This window comes from Podarcis gaigeae (assembly GCF_964106915.1).
Source record: "Podarcis gaigeae genome assembly, chromosome: 14".
Lineage (NCBI taxonomy): Eukaryota > Metazoa > Chordata > Lepidosauria > Squamata > Lacertidae > Podarcis > Podarcis gaigeae.
In genome coordinates, this window is record NC_139690.1 from 24578278 (window position 1) to 24597265 (window position 18988).

An 18988-nucleotide genomic window follows, 5' to 3' on the forward strand; every position below is an offset into this window, starting at 1 on the left:
AAGACACCAGAGGGAGATGAGCAAAACCGAAAGAGGAAGGAGATGGAAAGATCATGATGTCTGAGGGATGAAAGCTGATGCATTCAGGCTTTGCTTTAATGGTTGGTGATGACTTGAGGGTTTAAACCAGAAGCTTCATGGAAAAGGTGGGTTTTGGAGCGCAACGGGGGTGGCATCATGGAAGCGTATGTTCTAAATATGACATCAGTGCTCAGTCATAACACCGGAATTCTCCCAACTGGGTTTCGGGGTTCAGTGCAAGGATTTGAGCCTGCACACTGTCTGAGCCTTCCCATGACAGAACTGTTTTGACAGCTGGAATAAGCCTTATCTGCCTCAAGTTTCCCTGATTTGTTGCCCTTCCAATCTTTCTGGTTCAGCTCTTTGATCCCAGAGGTGTGTGGTTCTTTCTCCCCCTGCTGTCTCTCATTATCCAGAAAGAAAAAGCTTTTTGCTTTACGAACGCAGGTAATGGCCTTAAAAGAGCTCTGGTCTCTGGGTGAAAATCTACTTTCGCTTGCAAGTTCCCCTGCCTTCTCTTCTGGGCTAGGATTCAGACATCTTAAGAGCTGGAAACTGATGTTTAAGACCCAGTGCCGTTTTCAGGTTTTGGAGGGCCTTGAATAGTTGGAGGGGGTGCTTGCTAGAGTAGGGGTAATATCCCCTCTTGAAAATTCACCAGCATTTTAGTGTAAATTTCTGATGAACATTTTTGTACGCAATTTTGCATAAGATACACTTTTTAGCAAAGCCGTTTCCCTTAATAACATGCCTTTGGTATGGTATTTCTTTTTGCTGAAATATACATTTTTAGGTACACATTAGCCTAGTTCATGCATTTTTTAACTTATTACTTGGCTGCAGAACTGCATTGCAAAATGTGTTAGTGCATGAAATTCACAGGACGGCTTTTGTTTTGGAAAGGGCAACTTTGGTCGGTTTGCCTCTAAATGCTGTTGGTGGCCACACGGACCTCAGTGTGACAACAGTCTTACTTTTTTGCATGTAGGAAGATGTGTGCATACATACAGCATGCACACACACACACACACACACACACACACACACACACACGTGAATGCTATTCTAGGCTGCATCAATGGAAGGCTAGTGGTCAAGGGAAGTAATAGGCTCTATTCTGCCTTGGTCAGACCACACCTGGAGTCCAGTGTCCACTTCTGGGCACCACAGTTTAAGAAGGATATTGACAAGCTGGAAGGTGTTCAGAGGAGGGCAACCAAGGTTGATAAAGGGTCTGGAAACGAAGCCTTATGAGGAATAATTGAGGCAGCTGGATATATTTAGTCTGGAAAAGAGAAGACCTGAGAGGAGATATGATAGCTGTCATCAAATATCTGAAGAGCTGTGTTGTAAATGAAATCTGCCCTTATTCCCTTATGGGGGACACAAGAGCCCTTATAGAATCCTTTGTAGGTTCTTCATTGGTCGGAGAAAATAACAGAGGCCAACCAGAGAATATTGAGAAGCAAAGCAGTTAGTAAGCCTGATCTTTATTGAACTGTTGCAACAGGATGCTCCCCTCACACACAGTAGAGAAGGAGGAGGACCCAGAACCAAGGTGTACCTGCCCTTATGCAGACATTTTAAATTCCCTGCCTTGGAGCTCAAGACCACCCCTCCATACATCATACATACATCACAGAAGGGGTGGAACCCAAGACCAACCCCCACAAACATCATACCTGCATCACAGAAAAGGCAGTCTACAACAGAAATTTGAATGTTGTTGTTTTTCCTGTCTGCCAGGTTATCTGATAATGCCTTATCTGATTGCCTTTCCTGGTAGCCTGCCCATTCCTTTGAGATAGTGATTAGCCAATTCCTGAGACAATGGGAAGGTTCCCTCCCCCCTCCCTCCTCGCAGAGAAAACATTTGGTCAGTTTGGGAGTCAAAATGGTTTCAGGATGGTCTTCCTGTGCTGCTCCAGACATGTGGTCCACATATCTATGTATGTGCTTGGTTGGTACATTTATGAACATTTATTATATATATAGGACCTTAATTTTTTTTTATTTCAGCTGTCACGTGGATGATGGAGCAGGCTCTTTTGTGCTGCTCCAGAGGGTAGGATTGGAACCAATGGATTCAAAGGACAAGAAAGGATATTCCAGCCAAACAGTAGGAAGAACCTGACAGTAAGAGCTGTTTGACAATGGAATGGACCACTTTGGAAGGTGGTAGATCCTCATTGGAGGTTTTTAAATGGAGATTAGATGACTATCTATCAGGGGTTCTTTAGCTGTGATTCCTGTATTGGACTAGAAGACAATTGGTGTTCCTTCCCACTCCCATTCTATATATCGAAAGGTTATCGATTTGGGGACATGGCCCTCAGGCTGAAGAAGCTTCCTGTCCTAACATAACCACAGTTAACTAAGAGTACTGGTGAGTTCCAATGGAGAATTCGTCACTTGTTTCACCTCCCTGCTCATCTTTGCATAGCGCTGAGGATGAGGAATTATCCAGTCACCTCTTTTTATTTATAGCCACTGCATGCTATTTATTAACAAAGCACCACAAAAGAAGAATTTCTTGCCTGGGCTTGTTCAAAAGGGAGTTTCTCCTGTCTTGAAATCAGAGCCAGGGCAGATTTGGAACACAGAGCACTCATTTAGCATTTAAAGCATTTGCTAGACTTGGGAGGATGGGGGAGAAAGAGAAGGAAATCTGTGGCATGATCTCAAGAGGAAATGTTCAAAGGGCACCGTGCTCTTGTGGAGCTCTGACTGATAATCAGCAGGGCGTGCAAAGCAGACTTCCCATGTGATTGTGCTCAAAGCTGCAAAAACGGCCCATTCTGGACGTGCTATTAAATCTCTGGAGTACGTTCAGGGCACCTGGAAGCAAGGCACTCGGAAATGGACGTGGCCTTGGCCTGCAAGGACTAATGAAGGGTTACACAGGGACACATGCACACCATATGTTTAAAGCACAGTCAATGCATGTTTAAAACAGATGACCTCCCCCAAAGAATCATGGAAAGGGCAAGCGGTGAACTACAATTCCCAGGATTCTTTGGGGTAAGTCATGTGGGTCACTCCCGAGTCAATCCATTGGTCCATCTCTAGCTCAGTATTGTCTATAGTGACTGGCAGAAACTTTGCAGGGTTTCAGGCAGGAGTTGATCCCAGAGATGTCAGGGATTGAATGGGAGATCTTCTGCATGCAAAGTGGGCAAATCTGTCGATTTGATTTGAATTAATTTTATAATGAATGATTTTAGAATGTTGTACTATTTTATTGTTGTTAGCCTCCCTGAGCCTGGCTTCAGCTAGGGAGGGCAGGATGTAAATAAAATTTATTATTATTATTATTATTATTATTATTATTATTATTAATTTCACTTTCTGTCTCTCATTTTCCCATTCCTAAATTCAGTTCTCTGCATTTATGCATGTTGGTTTTTTTTAACAAAACTCATTATGCAAATCCAGCACCATTTTAGTTGACTTTCTCCTAATATACATATGTTTGTAATGTATGGAATTTTGCCCAATATGCACATTTTTGCAAAACGCATTCTGCCTGCATTCAGGGTTAGTGCTTCTCCTGCATGGATGTTACAGCTGCATAAGGATTCTACTCTCAGAGAAGGAATTTGCTGCTAGTATATTATAGGAGGCACTGTTTCTTTTTATTTAAAATCATTTCTAATCTCCTTAACATTTTCAAAATCTCCAAGTAGTACACAACATAAAAACAATAAACAACACCATCAATAAAAAAAACACACCAACAAAACAAAAACACGGTGTAAAATAGCAGCATAAAAACCTACTAAAAGAAGATTCAGGGAATCCAAACAAAAACAGGGACCAGTCTTACTGGTCACGGAAAGCCTGGGCAGAAAGACATGGCAGAGGGAAGGACATTTCACAATATAGGGGCAATAGCAGAAGCCTCCTTTAAGGGTTACCAGTCTATGGTATTTTGTAAGTAGAATTTCTAGGAAACATATTCTGAACTATGAAATGCATGTTAGTAGGAGACATTAAAATAATGGTGGCCTGGTAAAGGATGGAGATCTTGATGAGCAGCTGATTCCCCAAATGGAGCATGAACAAAGGTTCTTATCCAGGAGACAAAGGAATATGCACATAAGTAAGTAAACCTGGTTATCAATAGGATACAAAGCATAACTAGCTCTTCCTTTTACTCAGAGAGATGGGATGACAACAATGGGGTCTGAACTATGAAGGATGCAACGTTCACAACCCACCTTAACAAAACGTCCCATTATAAATGTTACAATCCAATAGCCCAAATATATAATATGGTTCATAGAGGGTAATGAAATGCAAAGCTCTCCCTGCCCTCTGATGAACCAGCGAGCGTTTCCTCCAGTCATTAGTCCAAATTAGCGAAGCTGAAATGAGAAGGAAGACTCGGCAGGCTCTCCTAATGGTTCTGATGCAGAGTTCAATCTGTCTCATTGTGTTGTTGGCAGAAAACAGCTTACTTTGTTCAGATTTTTGGAAGGCAGCAAGGGAACGGTTACATAATGGAGGCCTGGTCCCATTCCGTGGCCTTGGCCATCACAAATTTTGCCTAACACAAGCCTGTAATAAACAAAAATCTGCCCTTATTCCCTTATGGGGGACACAAGAGCCCTTATAGAGTCCTTTGTAGGTTCTCCATTGGTCGGAGAAAATAACAGAGGCCAACCAGAGAATATTGAGAAGCAAAGCAGCTAGTAAGCCTGATCTTTATTGAACTGTTGCAACAGGGTGCTCTCCTCACACGCAGGAGAAGGAGGAGGACCCCGAACAAAGGCGTGCCTGCCCTTATATAGACCTTTTAAATTGCCTGCCCTGGAGTCCAAGACCACCCCCAGACACATCATATCTACATCACAGACGGGGTGGTCTACAACAGAAATCTGAGTGCATTGTTTATCTCCTGTCATTGTTTATCTCCTGTCTGGCAGGTTACCTGTTAATGCTTACTTGATTGGCTATCCTGGGGAGCCTGGCCAGTCTTTTGTAGTGACAAATACTTAGTTCCTGAGCCAGGTCACAGGCTCACCCTATTCATACACAGATATACCCCTAAGACAGGTTTTGTGAATGAAAAGACAATGGGGAGGCCTTTCCATTTTCCTTTGACCTTGCAGAGCAAACATTTGGTCAGTTTGGGAGCCAAAATGGCTCCAGGGCTGCCCTCCTGTGCTGCCTCAGACCTGTGGCCCATACATTTATGTACGTGTTTGCCTGGCTCATCCATGAACATTTATTATTTGTTTATTTCAAGCCCCTGAAACTTTTGTCACCAGGAGTCCTTTCCAGCTAAGGAGGCAACAGCCTGACCTCTCAGAAACTCCCCAGCCCATTCTGATGGCACAGTTGCCCCCTGGGCTGCATCTTGAAGGCTGGGATACCTTCCACCTCGGAGCAAAATTGCACACACTTTTGTGCAAGGAACTCAATGCTATGCATGTGGCTCACTCCTTCCATTGTATCCCCGCAACAACTTTGTGGGCATAGGAGCCAACTCCAAGGTGTTGAGGTAACTTTGCACCCCCCCAATAAAATATTTGAGTACCCCACCCCAAGTTGGTGGACATTGCCATTCAAATGGTGTCTGTGAACTGTGTCATGTGATTGATTATGCAGGGCGGGGCTTACCTGCCCCCCCCCAATATTTTATTCAAGTTTGCACCCCTGCCAATAATACTATATTGCAACAAATGTCATATAATAACCGATAACAGGGGTTCCCAAACTGTGGTCCATAGATTCAGGTGGTTTGTGGTGTGTTTGTAAAAATACCATTAAACATTGTACAACATTTAACATGCTGCACTACACTTGCTACAAATGTAAAACCATTAAAGGGTCCACTAAGACCCTCAGAAATTTTCAAGTGGTCTGTGGGGGGGGGGGAGATTTGGGAACCATTGACCTATAAAACACTCCCCCAAAATAGCTGCAGAAATTTATCAATAGACAGGAAACAGATAGGGTTGTTTGCATCAGAAAATGCACTTCCTTTATCGCTACTTTGCTGAGACCATTCTAATAGGTTTTTCTCTCCATCCCTTTCCCTTCCACAATCAAAGCGTTCAGGTAGCTTTCAAAGGCCAGCCCCGTGGGGACCTGTTAAAAAGGCCTTCATCAATGCCCATCTCCTCCTGCAGGAGTGACCTTTACCTCCTCTCGGCTGCTGCTGCGACCAAATTCATATCACCTTGGAAGGAAGGTTGCCATAGCGATCAGAGATGAAATTCAAAGCTGTTTCTGCTCCATCCCACCTGTGCAAACTGAAGTGCAGTCGCTTCTGTCGCTGCCTCTGCCTTCTGCGGTTGTGTCTTTCTACTCTGTATATATTTGCTGATGCATGCCCAAATTATTTTTTAAGTATACAACTACAATATGAAGGTACTTGCAAAGGTGAGCATTGTGTACGTATCTTCACCTGGAAGCTGAGTTGAGTTGCAGCCTCAATAAGTGCAGTCAGCGGCAAAGCTCTCTCTCTCTCTCTGTGTGTGTGTGAGACGCCAAAAAAGGACAGTACTGTGAAGATCTGCCTGAAGAAGTACTAACTGGATGAATATTCTGTGGGGTGAAACTTTCCCCACCCCCAACACAACTTTATTTAGTCATCGTTTCATCCTTGGGACTGCGCAGCAAATCTCACTGAATATTAGCAACTAATTTCTTCCAAAACCAGCTGCTTACTCTATCTCATTTTAAAGGAGCTGCTTGGAGGAATCTCTGGGATTTATGAAGTTGATTTTTGCTCCATGGCTGTTTCCAAAGAGAGGAGGGAGCATCATGGAATGTGGGAACAGCTGCGTCCTTTAAAGTAAAGGTAAAGGGTAAAGGGACCCCTGACCATTAGGTCCAGTCATGGCCAACTCTGGGGTTGTGGCACTCATCTCGCTTTATTGGCTGAGGGAGCCGGTGTACAGCTTCCGGGTCATGTGGCCAGCATGACTAAGCCGCTTCTGGCGAACCAGAGCAGCGCACGGGAACGCCGTTTACCTTTCCACCGGAGCAGTACCTATTTATCTACTTGCACTTTGACGTGCTTTCAAACTGCTAGGTTGGCAGGAGCAGGGACCGAGCAACAGGAGCTCACCCTGTTGCGGGGATTCGAACTGCCGACCTTCTGATCGGCAAGTCCTAGGGTCTGTGGTTTAACCCACAGCACCACCCGCATCCCTTAAAGTAGCAGGGCTGAATTCCTTGTGGCTATTAAGGAGAGAAGACTCACAACATCCTTCCCCAACCCCATGCCCAAACATCCTTTCTTTTTGCTCTGGAGCTTTCGCTGTGATAACCTGCTCTTTAAAGCTGACCTGGAGCAAATGGAAATCCATGGAACACCTGAATTGCTGTTTGTTGTGCCTTAGGTTTTTGCTGGGAAAACTCCAGGGGAGGAGCAAAGGGCACTCAAACAATGAGCTTGAAAGCATGGCACTATGCTTGGGAAGAGCAGAGTAAAAGGTAAGTATGGATAAGCCCTCAGACACTTTTTCTGTGAGTGAATTTCAGCCTCCCTCTGAAATGAGCATCTTTAAACACCCAACACAAAGCATCCTGCATTGCTATCTTCACTTTAGTTAGTGAAGAAGAGGTCAGTTGAGAAGCATTTTGATTATCTGGAGCCCCATTTCTAACTGCGTATTTGTTGGCGACCTCAAGAGAACTGCAGAAAAGTGCAAGAACAAAATCCATACTAGAGAAACCGACGTAACCACGATCTGTTTCACATTTAAAAAAAGCATAAATGAAGGCACTGTCTTCCTTCCACCTCCCTGATTATCTCCTTTCCCTCACACAGATAAAAGATAATGAAGGATCCCATGGTGTTAATCTATTCTGTGGCCAAGGAATTGTCTCTCTCTTTCTCATTCTCTCTCTCCGTTCCTAATTATGCTTCTTTTCAAATCTGCAATTAGCAAAATGACTTTGTCCAAAAAGAAATTGCAGAGGCTCCCAGGCCCAGAATTACGCTGAATGTCTTTGTAAATTCTTGAGAGTTATAACACTGTTGGCATTTTGCTGACATTTGATATGACAAATGTGTTAAGTATTCTAGGATTTAAACACGCCCTCCCCCCCCAATTCTTTTGGTTCAGAGAAGGGCTCAATTCACTCAGGGCCAAAGAGAATGGAAAGTGTAAATTAAGGTGCAAATCTCTCTCTTGCTCTCATTTCCAATGGGTTGGGGATTGTTAATGACAAAGAAGGTGTGAGTGTGACCTTTCCCAAAACATCTAGAGGGAACCAGGTTAAGGAAGATGGTTCTAAAGGAGCAGGTTGAGGGATGCACCACGTGAGAGTCATAGCTGTTAAAAGCTCTGGATAATGCGTCATTGAGTTATTTTAGTGGGGAACTATCCTCCCTTCATGGGATGGGTAATGCTACTGTTCATATAGGACCCAGGTAAGTATCCCCTGGTTGCTATGGGAACATAGAATGCAACCACTTTGAAATCCCTACTTGAACAGTGCAGCGGAAACAGGTCAGGATAATTCCCCAAGTGTCTTTTCAGGTGTGTACAGACTAGAGTCCTATTTGATGATTTCAGAGTCTTGTGCGGTCCAGGGTCAAGATTCATAGAAACAAAGAAAATTGAAGAGGAAACATGTGCCATATGACAGAGGTTTTCAAAATCATGAAGTCGGTGGAGACAGTGGCTAAGAAAACCTCTCTCATAATACTAGCACCCAGGAGCCTTAGAGGAGCTTGCAGATGGGTACTTATTATGGGATGGACACCCTTCACACAGGCAAGTTAATGATGTTGTTTGTAGGGCTCTGCACACACTCCAATTTTGGGTCTGATCTGGTGCTTCAGAGTAGTTCCGATCTGACCTGAGACGGCTTTGAAGTCAGGAGATGGCAGCTTGTTTGTGGTCTCTCTTGCACTGCTTGCTGTCTGTCAAAGTGACTTTCTCTTGGGGAAAGATGTTGAGTCCCTCCCCCCCAACCTGCTGGCTTTCAAAACATCCTCTTGAATGCCAAAAACACTCTGCTCACGATAAAGATAAAAGATAAGAGCGGGGGAATACGCTGAAATTGTGGAAACATGTTAGTATATTTCTGTTCATTCAGACAGGGTTCAGAAAATAACTGTTAGGAAACCAAACACATTTCAGATGCACTGAGCAGCAGATCAAAATATCATTATACTCTATTTGTAAATTCCAATCTAGGCATCTCCCATTTAGCAAATTAGGCAGAGGTGCTAATTAAGGTGATCGTTAAATGTTCATTTTCCTGAACGCTTTGGTAAAATCAACATCAGAGCAGCTAGATAGCTCGAAAGGACAGGGCGGGGGGGGGGGAACCTGCAGCCCTCCAGATGTTATTGGACTCCTGACTTCCACCAGTCCCAGTCAGCAAGGCTGTTGGTCAGGCATGATGGGAGTTGTAGTTCAATAGCCTCTGAAGGGCTGTATGTTCCATGCTCTAAAGTCTCAAGTTCACTTGGAATAACTTAGGTCTGCAGTATCCTATAGTCTTAGTGTAATAGTTATTTTAGGCTAGCTTTTGATGACCTGGTGCCGTCCAAAGGTTTTGGATGCAATTCCCAGCAACCTCAGCCAGTGCACATCGTCATAGACTTACAAATGAACTAGAGAGACCACTGGTGGTAGAAACACCAGCTTCTGGGTTGGCTTCTCCTTTTTGTCTTATTTTGACACATAGTAATAAGTCATGAACCCCTATCCATAGGTGTCTCTTCCAGGAAGGATAATCAGTTGATCCAACTGAAATAGAGGGTGCCAGAATAAAAGAACTCACACCCACACCAGTTACCAAGCTACAGGGGATGCCTAATGGATCCAACAGTTCCCGGGTTCTAAAAACTCTCCACAGGATGGTGTCATAACATACATTCAGGCGAAAGGCAAAAGCATTCCTTTTTAGCCAGGCTTTTGGGCTATTTCCTATCTAGGAAAGTGATTGGAAAACGCAGTGGAAAACGTAGGATTGCACTCGCTTTGATGCAAGTTGTGTAACCTCCTGGTACAACAAATGATGAACAGCTTGTCTGGATGTAACCTGATTGTCTGGCAAAATGCTGTCCTTGAGGCTATCATTTGCATCTGCAGCTTGGACAGAGCTGCCTTTTGGAAAAAGATATGGCTTCTGCTTCACTTAGTGCAGTGCTACTCAAAGTGGTTGTCCGTGGACAAGGGCCACAAGCCAATAGTTGCTGGTCTGCAGTGACTCCACACAGCCCAGGTTGTGTAGGCAGCTTCAGGGACCAAATATGGTATCCACCGCTGAAGAGCCAATGCGAAGACAGTGCCAGGTGGCCAAGGAATCCTGCAATGATAGAAGCCATCATGTAATTCTCTCTCAGTTTAATGTTCTATACAGGTCTCCTCAGGCCTGTAAGCCCCAGTAACTGCAATTAAACTGTGAGCTCACCCATACTTCTGTTTGTGCTGTGATTTATGGGCACAGGCCAATGATATACAGGCACAGGTATGGGCAGGGTTCCCCCACCCTTCCATCCTGTCATTTCCCCTAGGAAAACCTGCTGTTTAATGCTGAATTGGAACAAGCACCAATCAAGTTTTCTATAGGTTGCCAATCATTCTAATTCAGTGATAAACGTAATGGTTGGACTCGTGACTGAAAATCATAGACCTGAGACCCCACTCTCAGTTAAGTGTACATAGGATTACAGACACAGACTTGTCTCCAACTAAATTTTACTCAGAGTAGGCCTATTGAAATTAATGGAACTAAAATAACCATGCCTTTGAGTTTAGTGGGCCTGCTCTAAGTTAGTTTGAGAAAATCCTCAGTCTTCTCAACAAGGGAGAGTTTGAACAATTCTCTTGATTCCAGAAGGTTCCTGGTGGTAAAAGGTAATAATTTATCATTACTACTACTTCTACTTGTACTCAGTTGTTGCTCAGGGATTCTGAGAAACCAACAAAATCAGTACAGTTTTTAAATAAGTGGTTTAAAATGAGTGCAGTTTTGAAAGGTTCAGTCCACCACCATGGTTGCAATATACTGTATTAAAACGTGTCCAAAGGCATAACTTTCAAAAAAAACCAAACCAGATCAACTTTCAAAAATATATCTAGATTAAAGATCCTCCAGGTGTCCCTATTTTTCAGGGACAGTCCTGGATTTACAGAAGATGTCCCAGTTTCTGAATTGATCCCAGAATGTCCCGCTTTCCCCTAGGACATCCCTATTTTCATTGGAGAAATGCTGGAGGGTGTGGAGTTAGGCGACTCCTGAGCCAAGGAGATAACTAACTATACAACCTTTAGAAGACATCTGAAGGCAGCCCTGTATCACAAAGTCTTTTAATGTTTAATAATGTTTTTATGTATGTTGGAAGCCACCCAGAGTATGAGATTATTATTATCCACCTCTCACCAGAAGGTCCCAGGGCAGGTTACAACAATGTAAAACACAACAATTAAAAACAGTATCTGAAGAAGTGTGCATGTATACGAAAGCTCATACCAAGAGCAAACTTAGTTGGTCTCTAAGGTGCTACTAGACAATTTTAAAATTTTTTTTATATATTTCTACTGTGTCAGACCAACACGGCTACCTACCTGAGTATAAAGCAAAGTACTGCAGGGTGGGTCCTTATATATCAAGTGTCATAGGCCAGTGCATCAAAATAAGTCAATCCATTTGGGCTTTTTGCAAGTCAACTGCATTCAAAATCCTATGATTTGTCATTTGCAGACTAGGCAAGCATGTCAAAGGAACAAGAGTCTGGGGACCACACCCTAGCAAAGCCAGAGAAAGCCCAGGTGGTGAGCCGACTCTTGAAGCAGGCGCCGCCGGGAGAGTTCAACGAGGCCTTCAGCGACCTGCGCATGCTGGTGGACGACGACACCATGATGTGTGAGGAGGTGGCCAGCCTTTGCGCTGTGCACAACAAAGACCATTTCACTCCAGTCAAAAGCAAAAAGTGCGAGGTGTTGCTGACCCGCCACAATGAACTGGAGGAGAACCGCTTCCTGGACCCTCAGAACAGAGTCTCCTTCAAGTACGACCACCTGAAGAGAGTGCCGAGCAATTTCCAGGATCAGCCTGAGGAGGATGAGAAAGGTGAACTGTGGAGGAGAGCACTTCAAGAGGCCTTGAAGGTCTATGTCAGCAACCACTACCCTGAGGGGCTTTGCAGCGTTTTCATCAAGGACACAGCTGTCCGGAAGATCTTTGTGGCTTGCATCGAAAGCCACCAATACAAGCCCTCTTCTTTCTGGAATGGACTGTGGAAGTCGGAATGGACTTTTGCATTGGCACCGGCCTCCACTTCTACCGAGGTGTCTGGCAACATCATGGTCCAAGCCCATTACTTTGAGGATGGCAACACACACCTGACAGTCATCAAGGATGTCGAGGAGACCCTGCTGGTCATGGATGAGACCCAAACAGCACAAGACTTTGCGAAGCTGGTGGAGAAGGCAGAAAACGAGATCCAAGGTGGGCTGATGGAAGAGTATCAGCACATGAACGGCACATACCTGAAGTCCTTTCGGAGACAGCTGCCCATCACCCGCACCAGCCTTGACTGGGAGAAGGTTGTGATGACCAAGATTGTTGCGGCTCGTGCTATCCAGTGAAGGTCCCACTTCAATGTGGCAGTAGGGATGAGGAAAGGGAGGCAATGCCTGTGGAAATGTGAGATGTTTGGAATAGCGTTTTAAAATAAAGTGAGGTCACTTCCAGGCTGTTGCTGGTTTCATGTGGGATTCAGTTAGGTAAAGGTAAAGGTAAAGGACCCCTGACAGTTAAGTCCAGTCGCAGACGACTCTGGGGTTGCGGCACTCATCTCACTTTACAGGCTGAGGGAGCTGGTGTTTGTCCGCAGACAGTTTTTCCAGGTCATGTGGCCAGCATGACTAAGCCGCTTCTGGCGCAATGGAACACCAAAACCAGAGTAGTGCATGGAAACGCCATTTACCTTCCCCCTGGAATGGTACCTATTTATCTACTTGCACTATTTTGGCATGCTTTCGAACTGCTAGGTTGGCAGGAGCTGGGACTGAGCAACGGGAGCTCACCCCATTGTAGGGATTCAAACCACCAACCTTCTGATCAGCAAGCCCAAGAGGCTCAGTGGTTTAGACCACAGTGCCATCCGTGTCCCAGCAAAGTCAGGTTGTGAGATTGCCTTACCCTAAATAGGTTTGACCACTTCAATCTGTGAAACTGGCACTGTTACAGGTGCCACAAAAGACCTGCTATGCAGTTGTAAGAAAGCAGGTAATTCCTGAGTGTGGGTGCTGCCACACTGAAAGATCCAATTCTTACAAACGTGGCATCTGTATTGTGTGGCACCAATTTCACAGAGGAGATGTTGGCAGAGGCTGCTGTGTGCATACTGAACACTTTAGAAAGAGACAGTGTTCTGTACTCTCACCGTGGCCAACCAGATGCCCCAAAACAAGGCCCAAAAGCCGAACCTGAGCAGGCACACCTGGTTCTACCCAACACTGTGGGTGCCTGGTGTATGTGTGTGTGTGTGTGTGTGTGATGTCATGTGCAGCAGCCATGGGGAAATGGGGAGGTCATCCAGAGAGAATACACAGAAGCAGCCTGTCCTATTAGAGGGAAGCAAAAGGAAATGGGAGAAAATGAAGAGAGACAAGGCAGTCCAAAATAGACCTAGAGGCAGACATAAAGTGTGAGTGAGCTGAGGCCTGTGTGTGTGTGTGTAGTAGCTGGGGAGGGGCAGTCTGTATAGAAAGCTGCTGCTGTCATTTGGGATGTTATTACGGATGCTCACAGTGTGACGCACACATGCAGATTCCCATCTGAGGTGCATGATTCCCCTTTCCCTCCCATTCTCTTTGGAAAACGGGCATTAATTAGTCACAGAGATATTCATCAAGCTGCTGCCTCTTGGAGCAGGTCAGTCCCAGAGACATCTGGCGAGCTCGCTTTCCACCCTGCTTCCAAAAAAGCAGAGAGTCTGGCTTATGAAGAGCTGCAGTTCTCCCTAGTCCCCGCTCTCTGTCTGCTGGAAAAAGGCAAACTGCAGGATGTAGCGCTGAAATGGCTTTAACAACACGGGCCGAAAATGTTTCTTTCTCCTCATCCTTGACCCAGAAGAAGGGTTCTGCAATGCTAAGTTCCCTGTGTACCAGGGATGGGGAACCTCAGGTCCAGGAAGGAGGAGAAGGAGGAAGGAAGCAGAACTCCACGTGGTGCTGGCTGGAGGAGGCTACACCAAGGGATTGGGGCCATGACTGGCTGCTGCTTCGGATCTCAGCTTGCCATGACTGTGTCTAATCTACTTTTGAATCGACATTGGTGGGCATCAACAACGGGAGCAAGTTCCACCGTTTACACTGTGTGAAGAGGGACTTTATCTGTCCTGAATCTTCCAACATTCAGCTTCATTGGAAGTCAACAAGTTCTAATATTAGGAGAGACGGAGAAAACACTTTCCTCTCTACTCTTTCTCCATACCAAGCATAACTGTATAAATGTCTATCACAGGCTTCCTCAACCTCGGCCCTCCAGATGTTTTGAGACTACAATTCCCATCATCCCTGACCACTGGTCCTGCTAGCTAGGGATCATGGGAGTTGTAGGCCAAAAACATCTGGAGGACTGAGGTTGAGGAAGCCTGGTCTATCATGTCACCTCTTCTTCCTTGTTTTTGCTCTAAACGAAAAAGTCCCAAATGCTGCAACTTAAAGGATTTGTTCCCCTTTGCCATGCAGGCCCCTGCATTGACAGACATGGGAGCCAAACAATAAGGGTAGAGACAGAAAGAGCTGGGGAAGATTTAGCTCTTGTATTATCAGTAACCATGGGAAGCTCATGGTAGCCAGAAGCGCAAACCTGCCCAGCTTATACACTGTGCTTGACTTGGTCTCCCTTGAGCCTGAGTGGAGAGAGGGAATGCATTCGCGTTTCCAAAAACAATGAGACACCAGCTGTCCAAACCTTCCTAACCCAGCTCCCAACCAAGTTCTAACTTGGCTTGGCAAGACGCCACAAGTTGCTAGAAATGATAAGGGCATGCTTAGCAATAGGCAACAAGGCTTGGCTTCGATTCATACAACAGCCGAGAATGGTGGGGAATTTTGAACAAAATTCAAAAAGATGTAGCAAGCTTTTCTCTGCTCAGCTTGGAAATGTCCCACTATTGATGACCTTTCTTTGGCAAGTTGTCATGGAGCTTTGTAATGTGATGGCAATTGATGGTGCTTGCGGATTTTTCTTTTCTTTTTCTTTTCATTAAAACTAAACAGAACATTTTTATCCCCGCCCAAAGGCTTCCAGAATGGCTTACCCATGATAAGACAGCCCTTGCCTTCAGATTTACAATCTAATATACATCACACACGGTCCCTGCTCCTGCCAACCTAGCAGTTCGAAATCACCTCAAAGTGCAAGTAGATAAATAGGTACCACTCCGGCGGGAAGGTAAATGGAGTTTCCGTGCGCTGCTCTGGTTCGCCAGAAGCGACTTAGTCATGCTGGTCACATGACCTGGAAGCTGTACACCGACTCCCTCGGCCAATAAAGCCAGATGAGCGCCGCAACCCCAGAGTCAGTCACGCATGGACCTAAGGGTCAGGGGTCCCGTTACCTTTACTATACATCACACACAAACACAATGCCAGGGTGGGAGGAGGAAAAAGAAAAGCCCATGCTCTAATTCTTCGCTACAGAGTTGTACCAGGAAGTACTTTCTATGGGCAAGATATTTTGACAGTGGAGCAGACGCCCTTGGAAGGTGGTCGACTCTCCTTCCTTGGAGGTTTTTACACAGAGGTTGAGTAGCCATCTGTCATGGATACTTTAGTTCAGGGGTCAGGAAACTTTTCCAGCAGGGGGCCGGTCCACTGTCCCTCAGACCTTGTGGGGGGCCGGATTATATTTTTTGGGGAAAAATGAATGAATTCCCATGCCCCACAAATAACCCAGAGATGCATTTTCAATTAAAGCACACATTCTACTAATGTAAAAACATGCTGATTCCTGGACCATCCGTGGGCCAGATTTAGAAGGCGACTGAATCCGGACCCCGGGCCTTAGTTTGCCTACCCATGCTTTAGTGGCAATTCTTGCATAGCAGGGGGCTGGACTAGATGACCCTTGGGGTCACTTCCAACTCTACAATTCTATGATTCTATAAGTTATGCTTTTAAACTCACCACCATCTGGCATCAAACAGAATTGATTGTGGGGCTGAGTCATGACAACCGCTAAAACCTCTATTTAACCAACCCGTACCATTTTCTTCTAATACGCAACAATTGCCGCAACTGAGATTTTTCTACCTAAGCTTCAGTCTGTGATGTATTACTTTAAACTGTTCACCAATGATTTTGTCATGTCATCAAAGCTGACATTATTTTTAAAGTCAATAGCGAGTTCTCAGCCACGAAGATCACTGGATGACCTTAGGCCAGTCACTCGCTATTAGTCTAATCTACCTCATAGGGTTGTCCTAAGCAAGCCTTCTTTACTGGATTCCCATTTCCCCCACCTTTGGTGGTTCTAAACCCACCCACCACATCCAACGTTTTTCAGCCTTGCACCTTTATGGAAAGAAAAACTTCAAAGAATAGGAGGAGGTTATCAGCTTGGACCACCCCCTTGTGGCTTAGTAAATAACAGAGATTTAAATAATATGTGCTTGTATGCCAGGCGTGTGTTTTGCGGGTGTTGCGTTGACTTCCCCTCCTGCAGTCACACAAGATTCCCTGAGAATACTCGGCTTTGAAGGCCCGCTAATGAAGTCATTAATTGAACAGAGCCTTTGATAACTGCAAAAAGGCTTTTTGTGTGTGTTCCAGCAGCACTTTCCCCCACCGATGTTTCTCAAAACGTAATCCATCATGTTCTTGTTGTGAAGACTCAAGGTGAATGTAATAAAGTGCCAGTTCACACACACACAGCAGACACCAGCAAGCGGCTTCACACTGTGGGTTGAAGCAAAAACAACCTGTAGCATCTTAAAGAAGACTGGAGACCCTCTCTAGTCTATATAAAAAGGTTTTTTCCATATGTGAAGACCACAGGGGAGTTTGAATTGTAAGAAAATAGCAGAACATATTAAGAAACACGTTAGAGAGGATGAAATTAGATAAGACAGAACCTTAAAACACAGCTGCATGTCATTTGGGTTATAAACATTGATGCTGGGTGAGCGGGAAGTGACTAGTTTTGTTCAATTGGAATATAATTGTTGAATAACAAATGTAACTTTCCGCATGGAAAAAGGAACAAAATATTATTATATTTAGAAAGACTTCTGTAGCATCTTAGAGAGTCAGGGTGCATCTAGGCTGTTACTATTTTCATGTGGGATTCAACCACATACCAGAAAATTTAATGAGCATTTAATGTATGTGTGTGTGTGTGATGATTTTAGTTCACAGGGAACGTGTTATGTACTGAGCTAGGATCCTAGACCAATAGGCAGCTAGGATCCTAGGATGCAATAACCGGATTGGCCTGCAGGAGCAGCCCAATCAGGCCCCAGGAGGAAGTTAATCAGCCTATTAGGTCAGGAGGATCCTAGAATGCAACAACTGATTGGCCTGCAGGAGCAGCCCAATCAGGCCCCAGGAGGGAAGCAGAGTCAGCCAATCACACAGGACCCATTGTGTAAATAATGTATATAAAGCCTGACGGGTTTTTTTTTTTGGGGGGGGGGACTCAATTCACTGTTACGAGATGCAATACAGAGCATGAAATCACTATGCGACTCCGAGTATATTTCAGAAGGGCTTTTAGCACCTCCCCTCTCACATAGGGAGCTATGATGGTATTCCTGGTTGGAACACCATCAGTCCAGAGCGATCCATTAGCAGCTGCTATCAAGTCATGTGCTTCCTCTCACATTAGCACCTCAGCATCACCCGGAAAGTCTTTGATCATTTCCAAAGAAAGGGCACTTTTACAATCAGTTAAAACATGCTCCTCCACTGCTCAGGTGATGCTCTTCTCACTTCCCTCAGTTGTCATTGCCTCTGCCAGTCTCCAGTGTCACTTCCCACGTGACTCTCGTATCAAGCCAGTAACTACCCTGGAAAGTTGTGGCAATCCTTTGTGCCTGCTACCTCTCCTCTTATATAGTCCTCAGTTGCTGGGCACAGACTCTCCACCTGAGTCTTGGCTCCATCGGTTTCAGGTGCTGACCTGGCCCTTAACTGGCTTCAGGTGGTGAGTCATGAGCTCTCAGTCTGGCACTCCTTCATAACGGTTGCCTCAGCTGTTCTGCCCTCTGCCTTCTGGCCCTTGGAGGCAGTAGGGGTGGGGAGTTATGCTTCTCCAGCATCCAAAAAAATAAATAAAAAATTACTCAATTTTACAAATATATTTTAAATTCAAATATCAGTCATACTCTTAAACAAACTAGGATTCCCTGAATCCTAAGACTTCTTTGTTAAAAAAACCCAGAAGCTTTTTTTATTAGGTATAGTGGGTAGAGAGATACCGAGACAAGATAAAAAAATATTATTGTATACAACAACTGTGGCAAGAATTTTGTTAGCTCAAAGATGGGAACAACAGGAGTTACCAACAAAAGAAGAGTGGCGGATGAAAATGATGGACTTTGCAGAAGACTTTGGAGAACTGATGAGAAGAATCCGGAACCAGCAAGACCAAGCATTTCAAAAGGACTGGAACAAATTTATTTTATATTTGAAATACAACTGTAAGCAATTAACAACATTAGCAGGGTTATCTGAAGATCTGTAAGGTGAAATTGCTACCTATTCAGGTTGAGTAATATAATATTTTAGGTAATGATATAACAAGGATAGGAAACAAAGCAAAATGTAAAGATGTACAGTTTAATTTTGTAAACCATCAGACGAGAGGGAGGGAAGTCCTTAGGCTCAGTCGAGCCAAAGAGATAAAACAAGAGGATACGATGTTACGTTATGTGATTATATGTAAAACCAATAAAAATCATTTATAAAAATCCTAAGACTTCCCTCCACCCCTCCATGGTTTCCGTTTTTAGTCTTTTTTAACTGTATCTTAT

General features: G+C 44.6%; 1 pseudogene across 2 annotated transcripts; it reads left to right on the forward strand.

Moving 5' to 3' along the window:
• Positions 1-8418: 8418 nt before the first annotated feature.
• Positions 8419-12695, forward strand: LOC310831938 (F-actin-capping protein subunit alpha-1 pseudogene; annotated as a pseudogene). 2 transcript variants are annotated; one of them, XR_014568605.1, is made up of 2 exons: positions 8419-8522; positions 11704-12695. The product of XR_014568605.1 is annotated as an F-actin-capping protein subunit alpha-1 pseudogene (transcript). The 2 variants fall into 2 exon arrangements; XR_014568606.1 differs by having other exon boundaries at positions 8437-8492.
• Positions 12696-18988: the final 6293 nt, after the last annotated feature.